The following is a 12,629-nucleotide window of genomic DNA, read 5'->3' as shown; positions in this document are numbered from 1 at the left end:
TGTTGTGTAATTGTTATTGTGCTTTATCATTATCAAATAACTGGCCATTATTTGTGTGAAGAACTAAATTGGGACTGACAGGTTGAGTTTAGTAGATTGCTTCTCATAACAATTACCATGAATTACATAATTGAGTAGACATATTGGTTATGACTTGTGTAGTATTGTGAAATTATCCATTTAGCATAAAGGGTTTCGATTATCTACTTTTGTGGCTAGACATAGCATGGGTAGATAGTTAGAAACACAGTTAGTATATTCTGAAAGAAAATATTGACGAATCAAGGGATAATTGCTAGCAACATGGGAATAATTTGAGTTTAATATGAATAACGGGATTAGATGGGATTGAGAACGAGGAACCTGATGTCCTAGTGCTTCAATATATTAATTTTTCATAATTCATTCACTTTTACTTCATGTTTGTTCAATTGATATTTTCACTTTCGTTTGGGTTCTTTGCATATTTGAATTTGTCATCGTAATCCATCTTTTATTTAAGTTTAGTTTGAAGTCAATCTCAATAGTAAATTTAGGTTAATCCGATCCATGTTTGAACGACACTCTACTTATCACTATATTACTTGGACGATATTGTACACTTGCAATTATCAACAACACTTAGTGCACTCTTTTGGGCTAAAAGCCCATTGGCCTGAGGAAACATTACTAGGCCAAGAATCATGGCTTTTTAAATTGGATTATCCATTCTCAGCTCAAAGTTGTATTTTAGGCCTAACAAGTCTTCAAACTAGCAATTTCAATCCTAATTCATCTGTCTTCAAGCCATTCTACAGCAAGAATAAAAAGAATGGCCAATTTCACTATAATTCCAATCCATGATTTGGCAATGAAAAACCCTATTATCCAAATTCTACTTTTGGCATTATTGGAAACTTTCCTCCAAAGGTAGCATACATATTCAACTTCTTCAATGCAGGCTGACAAATATGGGGTAAGTATGGTTATTTTACTGCCACTTGCAGATTCAGGAATACAGATACTACATTTTCTGAAGGATTAAGAGCCTACAACTTTTATTTTATTATATATATATATTTTTTTTTTCTCCATATACAATTATATCATAGAATGATACTATAAAAAATAGTGCTTAAATCCTCCTTTAAATATTCTGGCTAGTCCTTAAAATATTTTTGCTATTCCTCCTTTGAATATTCCGGATACTCCTTTGAATATTCTGAGTAGTTCCCAATAAAGTGAGGTCACTGAGTTGGATGAAATAATGGCTAATCTTCCTGTAGACCTTGAACATAGACATCGAATGCTTGATTATGCACCTAATTATCGTGAAGCAATTCGTTGACACTATCTCTAAAAATAATCCTTGTCAACCTCAAGACCACATCATGCCAAGAAAAGTTAGCAACAATCGATGTTTTGTCACCCATTGGTGTGATAATTTTAAGTGGTTGGAGTACAGTATGGTAAAATATGTCGCATTTTGCCATTATTGATATCTTTTCAAGTGCCATTTTGATAGAGTGAAATGGCGAAAGTGATGTCTTCGTTGAGATAGGGGTTACAAATTGGAAGAAATGACTCAAAATTTTGTAGGAATCATGAGGAAGGTGTTGGAAGTCTTCATAATAGAGCTTTACAACAAGCTAGAGATTTGATGACACAAAAGCAATATATTGAACCATTTTTGGTTAAGCAAACCGATGAAGGTCATATTAATTATTACACTTTATTGAGTGGCGTACTTGATTGCACAAGATGGTTATTGAAATCAAGCAATAGGGGTAATTATTTGTAGCTTATGAGATTTCTTGCCAATCATAATGATAAAGTTAGGAAGGTTATGTTTAAGAATATTCCTAAGAATCTCAAGTATACTTCTTCTGATATTCAAAAAGATTTTGTCTATGTTTGTGCCATTGAAACTATTGATGCAATCACTTAAGATATGGAAGGTACATTTTTTTTCTCTTTTGGTTGATGGATAACGTGATGTTTCAAGTAAAGAGCAAATGGTGGTGGTATTGCGTTATGTGAATAAAAGAGAAGTAATTGAAAGGTTTTTAGGTGTCCAACATGTCTCTTCTACAACTAGCAACTCGCTTAAAGAGGCCATTGAGAGATTATTTGCTACAACAAATTTGAGTATATTCAAGTTACGGGAACAATGCTATAATAAAGCTAGTAATTTGAAATGAGGGCTAAATGATCTTAAAGCAAAGATTTTGAATAAGTATCTTCAAGCATTTTATATTCATTGTTTTGCACCCCAACTTCAACTAGCTCTTGTAATCGTTTCAAAGGAAAGTGAGGGTGTTGCCATTTTCTTCATCAATGCTAGTAGTTTGGTCAATACTATTGGATCATCTTGTAAGTGTCGTGATGCATTTAGAAAGAAACAACAAGAACAAATTAAGAAAGCTCTCGATATTGTTGGTCTTGAAACGGGTAAAGGGTTAAACCAAGATAGTAGTCTCATGCATCCTTGTAATACATGGTGGAACTCACATTATGGTACTATAGTTAGTATTATTGTTATGTTTGAAGTTGTGATGGAGGTGCTTGAATGAATTAAAAATGATGGCAACCAAGACAATTTTGGTGAAGCAAGTTATTCCATGACATACAATCTTTTGATTTTGTTTCACCTTTTTTTTTTTATGAGACTTCAAGATATTGTGAATACGATGATGTTAGTGGAAGTATGCAAGCAAAGGCTACAACCTTGAGAGATGATACTTTGGGAACTTGCTTGATGATGTACAAAAGTTTTGCGAGCATGATATTATTGTTCTTAACATGGAGGATTTTCATTTATTTCCAAAAAATCAAGACGTAAAACTCCAAAACTATTGTGTTGACCTCTATTTTCAAGTCCTTGATATGCAAATAAAAGAATGGAATGATCGTTTTAATGAGGTAAACACTGAGTTGCTTATTTGTTGACATGTTTGAGTTTGGTGAATAATTTTGCATTTTTTTGACAAAACAAAAACTGTTCGTTTAGTCCAACTTTATCCTCAGGATTTTGGTCGTATGGACCTCATGAATCTTCCAATTTAACTTGACAATTACATTCATGATATGAAGATGCATGCATAGTGAGTTTTCATCATTAAAGGGAATTAATGATCTTGCAAAGGAGTTGGTGAAGACCGGGAGGTGTGCAAGCCATTTGATAGTGTATAAGCTTCTTAAATTGGTATTGATGTTACCGGTTGCAACCGTTTCGGTGGAGAGAGCTTTTTCTGCTATGAATATTGTGAAAACACCATTGCGTAATAAAAGGGGAGATCAACATTTGAGTGATAACATGCTTGTTTACATTGAGATATGTATTTACTTTTATTGATAATGAGCCTATTATGTGATATTTTTATCACATGAAACCTCGCTGACAACAATTGTAATTAGTTTGTATTGATAAATTATGGAAAACATTACTATATAAAAGGATTTGGTTGTTGCCATTTTTTTGAACATTGCATTCTTTTAAGTTCGCCCCTCCCTTCGACAATTTCTAACTTCGCCACTAATAAGAATTGTGTTGGTATATTGTTCGATCTGCTGCTCGAGATAATATTTATTTCAACACTTTATAATTTTTCTAGACTCTTCAGGAGTCCCATTTTAATATCAAATCTTGCAAGAAACTTAGTATATTGTAACAATATCATAATGAAAGTACTCACTAAGGCAAATGACACCACCCATGGGTATCGAGTATATAAATTGTGTTTTTACCTTCTAAGGCTTACCTAAAACAATTTGAATCCTTTTGAAATTTTCTACACTTCATTACGCATTCTCATTTAGAATTTATACAAAATAATTTAGTTCTATGTATACTTGTATAATTCTCCATTGAAATGAATAAGTTTCCCAATGAGAAATCATGTTTTCAGGAGTGTATTACAATTTCAGGTTTCAACTAAGAACCATGTATCATATATTTCTCTATATTACAAATGCCCATATGTAACCTTCTGGGTTCAATATCATTCGGCGATTTGTATTATAGTCTATTTTTTCACGTTCTTACTAAATTGTAACGGAATTGCCTCTTTGATTGGCCAATAATTTTTCTTTTCGTCGACAAACACAAGAAGGTGGCTCAATATCAACATAGCTCATTGATGAATTTAGTAGTTATTGTAAAACCAAAATTAGCATTGGTTATCATCAATTCGTCATCCACATTTCTCATGTACATGTGCATGCATATTTTATAAGCATTTCATTACTTTGGATAGTTTTGGCCTCTTCAAGGGCTTTACATTGTCTCTTCTAGGACAATCATCTCTTATTAGATGAATTATTTTGATAATTTGGATTATAACCTCCTCTAGAGCGTTATAGAGCTTGGATTTTTAATCTCTACTTTTGGGGAGTTGAATCATTGAAACCTATAAGTTTATCATGCTTCAAGCATGATGTATATTAAAATTGTCATGCTATGGATTGTCCATTTGGGACATGAATCCATGCGGTGACTCTCATGCTTCAGGCATGCAACAATTTAGTAGTGTCAAGTCTATGGATAATCTTATTGAGACTTCAATCCATACGGCATCTTTGTAACTTGTTAATGCATTTGATAGTTTATTAGTGATTGTGAAGATTGTATTACTTTTTGTACATCATTTGAATGACATAAACTGATGAGACATAATAATAGTTGAAGTCGTTCTTGTCCTTGGCTATTGTAGACTTCAGGTAGAGTTGATTGGGGATGTGAATAGGATTTTCATCATTTAATTTTGATCTTCTATTCACTTAGCCGACCACTCATTTTCAGCCTCTTGCATAACATAAGTGGTTTGCAACCTTTGCCTTTGAATGATCCTTCAAAACATTAATTCTCAATAACTCATCCATGCTTAGCAACTTCAGTGTAAAGAGCCAACAGCTTATCAACTGGTCTGCAACATTGGTGACTTGAAATCCGACTTCAACAATAGTTGAAGATGACTAGTTGAGAGCAATGCAAGATAAGAAATCAAGCAAATGTTCCAAGTTATCAACTCCAGACTAGAAGCTTGATTTTCAGGTTCTGACTGATTGCTTTCTTTCTCCTTTTCTTGTAGGCAAGAGTAAGGGCAAAGGAAAAGACAAATAAAAAGTATGATATAAGATACTTTTGCTTTCAACCCTGATGATATAAGGTACTTTTGCTCTTGAAGGAAAACAGTAGAAGGATTTAATGCTGATTTAAAATGAGTTTGTCATTTTTAGGAACTTGGTTGAAAATATATTCTTAGATAGAAGGAAAACTAATTATTTTGAGAGGCTGGTTGAAGATGCATTCTCGGCAAGGAAGAAGAGTTAGACATTTTTGGAGTTCTACCTTACCATGGAAGGTGGATGTCGACATATATAGGGATTTCCCAATAGCAGGTAGTATTGCTGTTAGAACCATCTAATTCACGCTTGTCAGCAACATTGGTGCAATTGGAATAGTAAAATTCATGCGTTTCAACTTTGTTAGAGATATTTTGACAGAGTTTTTCTTGATATCTAGAAAATTGAAATTGTGTCTGAGAAGTGCAAATGAATTTTATTAAGGAAAATCTGGCTTTTGAAATTCGGAGAGCGGTGTCTCTTTGATTTTTTAAACAAGTGACCATGTTGCCTCTTCTTTTATAGATGCATCAATTGTATCCAAAATGGCCTCTCGGAAAGTTGCCCGCCTGTGAAAATTGCTTCTATTGTATTTCTGAAATTTCACTTTATCTGATTTCTTTTTCTTTCATTGTTTCTGAAAAATACTTGTCCATCTGACTGTTGTTTTGATTTGAGTGTTGTGGAAGATGTAGACGTGCATCTTCAAGACAATATCTGACTTTCATCCTTCTTATTCTCTAATAGCCCTCTTACGGCTGGAGACTTTATAATGAAGAATGATATAACTGCTACAGTAGTAGTTAGGAAGCCTCTTACTTCTAAAGATAAAAGAATACTTTCAAATGTTTGACGAATTGATTGTTCAAGACTATTTGGCTCTCAGTGTTAAGTGTATAAGTTCTGCATCCAACATGGACCAACGTGTACTTGTTCAAACTTGCCACATTGATTTCTTAATGGCTGAGGTGGCAAGTCTTAGGTGAGAGACTAGAGGACTCAAATGAAAAATAGAGAGTTGCAAATACTTGCAAATAATTAGTCAACGAACATGAAAAGAAGGCTCGATCAGCTTCAGGAATCCGAAAGTCAGATGCAAAGTAACCATTAGAGGTTTGTGGCTCTGTTTCACAGGAATCCATTGCTTTCACTCTCTGGAGTTCTACCAAGTACTGAGACTTGACATGATCAATCTCTGGTGCCTCCCCCTTATGGAGTTCCACCAAGTATTGATGCTTCACTTGATCAATCCCCAATGCCTCCCCTTCTGGGGTTCTGTCAAGTACTGAGGCTCCACATGAGCAGCCTTTGTGAAAGCTCTTTTTCTTTTAATTTATTGTTGTAGTTGTAATTCATGTGTATGCACACGTATGTATAGAAAAGTTTCATCTCTTTTGGTTTTTTTACATGTCTGAATCTTCTAGTTCAGTTTGTTAGATATAGGAAACTATGAAAACTTCTAGTTCCATTAATATGAATCAATGAAGAAACGACGGAAGCTTTTGGTTTCATGAATATGATTCAATGAGCTTTTAAGCAAAGATGTTTTCTAATATCATATGCTTCCACATGAATTCTTAGGCATTTTGAATTCATGAAAGTATCTCTTGTGTAAGTTTTGATGGTAACAAAATTAAGTTTTTCTATGTTCACCATTTTCTTATTCCCAAAATGAAGAAATTTATGTATGATGAAATTTGCGAAAATTAATTCATACCATATATAACACATGTCTACACAAAATGTTACAGCTTCAATTTCTTAACATTATTTAAATTTTGAACTTCAGGTCAAAACATTATATATATGTACTTGAAATTTATTCTCGATATCGACATCATTAACATCATTAGGTTCATAATTTTGGAATTCATACTCATACTTAATATGTACATGGATTAAGGAATTTATGGTCCTCATTTACATGAATCAAAGAACTTATGGTCCTTATTTAATAGTATGTGAACTGAGGTGCTTATGGCTGTCATTTTAATTAAGTTGAGGAACTGATGTTCTCTCAATTGATTAAAAAACTTTAGGTTTTAATTTTTGATAAAGGAACTTCGGGTCTGATCTTTTTATACAATGAGGATCCAGGAACTTCATGTCTGATCTTTTTACACGATGGAACTTTAGGTTCAATATTTTTATGTGATGAAGATCAAGAAACTTCAGGTTATAATTTCGGATCCTGTATATACTCATTATAAACAAAAATGTAGTACAATAAATAAATTAAAGCAGAGTAAAGTAATTCAGTCACTATAAATAAAATTTTAAATAAGTAATGATTATGACATGAGTTTTAATTCAGCACAATTAACATATTCACATAAATATTAAAACTTAAAAGACAATAATTGTTATTATAAGAAGGGCAGCAATGTCGTGCCATTCATAAATATATATTAATATATGAAGAGTGAGGATGGTCAATTGGTACCATTCATTTTATAATATATATAGATTATATGATGGGTGATTATACTGCACCAATCACATTAATAACAAAGTTAATAATACCAAGGAAGAAGTAAATATTAACTTACTATACTCCCTTTCTCCTTTCTAACAGTGATAATGTAGGACGGATAGTGTCTGAGAATTATAGAAAGATCAAACTATTGGATCTGGCTTAAATTTTAGTATGAAATGGATAAGAGGATAACGAACAACTTTTGTGAAGAAACTGTTTCGATCTGAGCTACTGAAAATGGAGTTTTGGCACTCATAATATGGTTGTCCAGTTTCCTGCGGAATTGGAAATTGGGTTGGTGTTTCAAACATCTGCGACGATCTCACTGTTGGATGTTTCTAAAATTTGGATATGTTATATAGGTACTGGGCGGATGAATAACATTAAAAAAAATGAAGTATTTCAATATGAGGTCAAGAAGTTGAAGTTCATAGACGGTTTACATAGCTGTCAGATTTTCTACCAATAATAATAATAGTTATATAATCAGATGTATATTTGCTTTAAGAAAATCAGTCGTACAAAACTATGAAGGTAAAGTAAAATGATTTTTTTTAACTTTGCCGATAGAGGTAAAAGGTAGGTAGTGCTTCACTGGATTTATAACGTTGTGATTTCCACCAAAAAGAGAGCTTCTCGGGTTGATAACAAGTTATGAAATCGAGGATATGTGTGCAATGAAATATAAAGTAAATAAGACACAATATCAACGAGGTTCGGCATGTTTGCTTCCGTTCTCGGAGCAGCAGTAGTACTTTCTTTCATTATCTGAAAATAGGAGTACAAAATAATTCTCACTATTTTCTCTCTTCTCTCTAGCTTGACTCACTGCTATTTTCTCTTGCATACCTCTTCTTTCTTTCTCTTTCCCTTTTCTATGTATGTTTCTCACTTCTCTTCTTTCTTTTGTTCTTCAATCTTTTATAGGCAAAATGTTGAACAAACCTACCAAATCTACCAAATCTATTCTCTTTGACAATGTTGTAAATGTGTGGTCATACTTAATTGTTTATTACAATGGGTGTTCACACCTCTATTTACAACATATTAGGGTTTTCATTAGTATTTCCTTCTTAATATAACAACAACAAAACCTTTTCCCACTAATTGGGGTCGGCTTTAAGAATCCTAGAATGTCATTGCATTCGATTTTGTGCCACGTTTTCTGTGAGATTGAAGTGCTTTTTCTTAGAGTCTCTTATAAAGTCTTCCTAGGTCTTCCTCTACCCCTTTGGCACCGAACCTCTGTCTCGTAGTCGCATCTTCTAACCAGAGCGTCTGTATGTCTTCGTTTCACATGCCCAAACCACTGTAACCGATTTTCTTTCATCTTTCCTTCAATTTCGGCTACTCTTACCACAGTGGTGGAGAGGAATGTTGTCCTTACACCACGTCGTACCTTCAAATCCTCTCATCTCTGAATCTAATATCTAATTTAACAAATCTATAATTTGCAAAAAAAAAAAAAAAAAAAAAAATCTAAAATTAACAAAACCCTAGCCATAGTTTGATCCCATCTTCATCCTCCTCTGCCTCTCTCTTTCAAAATATTCATCCTCTATCTCTCTGCAAATTTCATCTGCAAGTGCCATTTTGGCCACTGGGTTTAAGAAAAAATCTAATCTAACCCAGAGCGTCTCATTCCCCCTCTTCAATCACCTCCTTCGACATCATCGATCAACATTGTCCTCTTTGATATGAGCAGCGACATTGCCGTCGATAACTGCGAATTTGATGATCTGTTCATCGCCATTTGATAATCGTCGGTAGTCGGTTCGTTGATTGTCAATGGTTTGTCTTTGATCTTTTATATCTTGCTTTCTTGTGGATGTTATGGTGCATTTTTTGCTATTTCTTCAAAATTCTTACTGTGTGGATGCATGTTTAATTTTTGTTAGCGTGCATGATGCCAGTTATAGATGTTGTGGATTTATCTAGTGATAATGAAGTTGGAGAGGAGCTGGATGTGAAAACCTGTTAAGTTGGAGCCAGGTCTCATTGGAATACAATTGCAGCAGAATGGCAAGTCTAATGCTCGAATAGCGAAGCAAAAACTATCGAAAAGCCACAAGCAATTCGAGAATCTGAAGAAAATAGAAGCTCAAATGCTTTAAGTACCGGTCATAGTAGCTCTCGTATATTAGACCAAGGGCAGTCTCCGGTGGATGATACCGCTGTCTCTTCTACATCGCCTTTCTGTCCGGCCCCGCTTTGTCGGCAGTTTTGGAAAGCTGGGAGCTATAATGACCAAAGGGCAGTCTCCGGTGGATGATACCGCTGTCTCTTCTACACTCTACATTTGAGTTTTGGACCAGTACAAGAATATTCATACAGGCACACATGCAGAGAAATGAATGCATACACTGCAGGATTATGTGTATCACAAAACCTTCTTATACAGTTAATTTCTGGAATTATACTTTTTGCTGGCGGTGTTGGCTATCAATGTAATTTTGAGTAGCTATTTTAAATTTATATAAATTCCCGCTATCTTTACTTCCACACACACATACACATATGCCTCTCTCTGTCTCTCTCTCTCTCTCTCTCTCCTTGAATGTTTCTAGTTGGTCATTTGTACTGTCACTACACGTATAATATAGCTTACTGCTGGTGGGAGAACAAAGTTTTCTGTCACAAAGGGCTCTATTTTGCTATTTTGTGCAGGCGACACACCTTAGAAGTGCAATAAAAGAACTTGACGACGAGTATTCTCGGATCATGGCCGAACTAGAATCTTTGGAGGCTTTAAGAAATTGACGAACATTTTGTTCTCTAAGAAACATTGAAATTTTATCATGATAATTAAATAGGCAAAGAGCTTCGGATTGAATTTAATTTTTGCAAGGATGACCTATAAATCGAGACTTACAAAATAGACTGTTCGAATCGTTGAAGTTCGATGTGGAGGGGTCTCACAACTAATCCCCAAATAGACTGTTCGAATATTTGAAGTTCGATGTGGAGGAGTCTCGTAACTAATCTATTTTTCGAAAAAAATGGGGATCCCTTCCCTTAAAGGGCCTAGTATCTTATTATCTTATGTATTCATTTATGGTTGAGTTTTGCAGCACTCAGCCCCATTTTCCACCACCATTAATGTGGTTAATGTGGTTTATCGCGTAAAGGTCTCACGCATGCTTAAATTCGAATAAACACTCACAAAAATCACAAGGTTTTGCTTTGCATCCGTGAAGGTGTGAACTTGGTGTCGAAGTTTACAATGGAGCTCTTTTTGGCCAATCAAAGTTAGGGTTAACATGGCTAAAAAGTATCTATTTGGGATTCACAGACGTTTCAATGAAAATCAGCTTCACGTCATCACTTTGGTGCTAGTGATGTTATCGCTTAAAGTTACTAACCTAAGAAACGTCCAATTTAATAGATGATGTGTCGATGAAAACCAGCTTCATTACTTGATGTTAGTAACGTTATCACTTAAAGTTAGTGACCTGATAGACGCCCAATTTTAAAAGCATTATGTAGATTTTTTAAAATGTTTTGAAGAGTGTTGAAATTACTCATATAAATCTGTGATTTTGGGATTGCAGAGGACCAGATCAGTCCCGTGCAGCAGGACACCGCAAGCACACGGAAGAATTTCGGTTGATGATAAGACTTTGGGTCCAGAGTTACAAAATAAAACAAACACTACATAAAATCAAATAAAAAATGTAACCGAACGTTAGCAATAGGATTAGTTCAAGGGAAAAGGGGAAGAAGCAATTGTGTGTCTTTTTTTAATACAATGATACATTCAGTTCGAACTCACTATTGATGAAAATTAAACGACTTTCTACTTATAATTGATTAAAACTACTAATAACCGGTTTTATGGGCATAGGTTTTTTTGGTACAAGTGCTTGGGTAGGTTAAAAACTTCAACCCACTTATAATATGACATTTGGTATATTAGATTGTATTCATGATACACTGAAAACTCTCGTCTCAGAGAATATATCCTTGTCACATATCAGAGATATAAGAAGAGGGGGTTCCTGGTAGTATGCTGGAATCTCCCCTTGGGAAGAAAGATTTTCTTTAATTAATTATTTTATAATAGACTATTGTTTGGACTCGATTTTGTAACATTATCCTGTGCAATTGAGGCCGTTGAATGGATTAAAACAAGACTTTTGATAAATTTTCTAGATATTACTAATGATTTTAACTATCGTAGTAATTATTTTGGAGATATGTATTATAAGTCTTGAGATTTTATAAAATGTGATTTGCTTACCTAGCAAAGATAAAGATATAAAGCAAGGAGTCCATGTTAATTTTTGTTGTTTTTTTTTAGCAGTATTGCAAGATAATACGAATGCATTTATATCGGATGAGCCGTCTAAGTTTGATTCCATTGGAATGGTGTATTTATTTGTGTGAAGTCTCTCATTGGTTGTTCAATATGTGAGAAATATGTAATTGAAGGATACTAGCAAAGGTGCTCACGATGTTGTAGATTTTAAAAGCGTATAAAACATGCAAATTTTTTAAATATATGTATGATATGCCAAATTATTTACTTACGTATAAAAATCGATTTATAACCCTATTTACAATAAGAAACAAAATAAGTGTTCAGGGGTGGGGTTGACAACTCTATTTACACTTACCCGTACTTATTTAAAACGGAAAGAGATCATCTCTGGAACCTTTCTTCCTAATCCATCAAGTCCGAAGATCCGGGCCATTGAAATTTGATCCAACGGCTAAAGTTATTATAACTTTTAAAATGAACCCTTGTTTGTAGCCATGTGATCAAATTTCAATGGCCCGAATCCCTAGACTTGGTGGATTAGGAGGAGAGGATCCATTTCCATTTAAAACTATATTCCCAACCCTATTTAATTAGATATAGATATATACTAGCAAAAATACCCGCTCTCCGCTGCGGGTTTTGAAATCGTAACCACAGTTCAGCACACCCATATCTAAATAATTCATAAACCAATCAAAACAGTTGAATCCACGTGGTAAAATAAGTCTTTGAATTTGCATTGTCCAATTTGCATGAGTTTTTCATATGAATTTGAGAACGATGGTGATG

Source organism: Malus domestica, chromosome 02 (assembly GCF_042453785.1).
Source record: "Malus domestica chromosome 02, GDT2T_hap1".
Taxonomy (NCBI): domain Eukaryota; kingdom Viridiplantae; phylum Streptophyta; class Magnoliopsida; order Rosales; family Rosaceae; genus Malus; species Malus domestica.
This window is presented reverse-complemented; position numbering follows the sequence as displayed.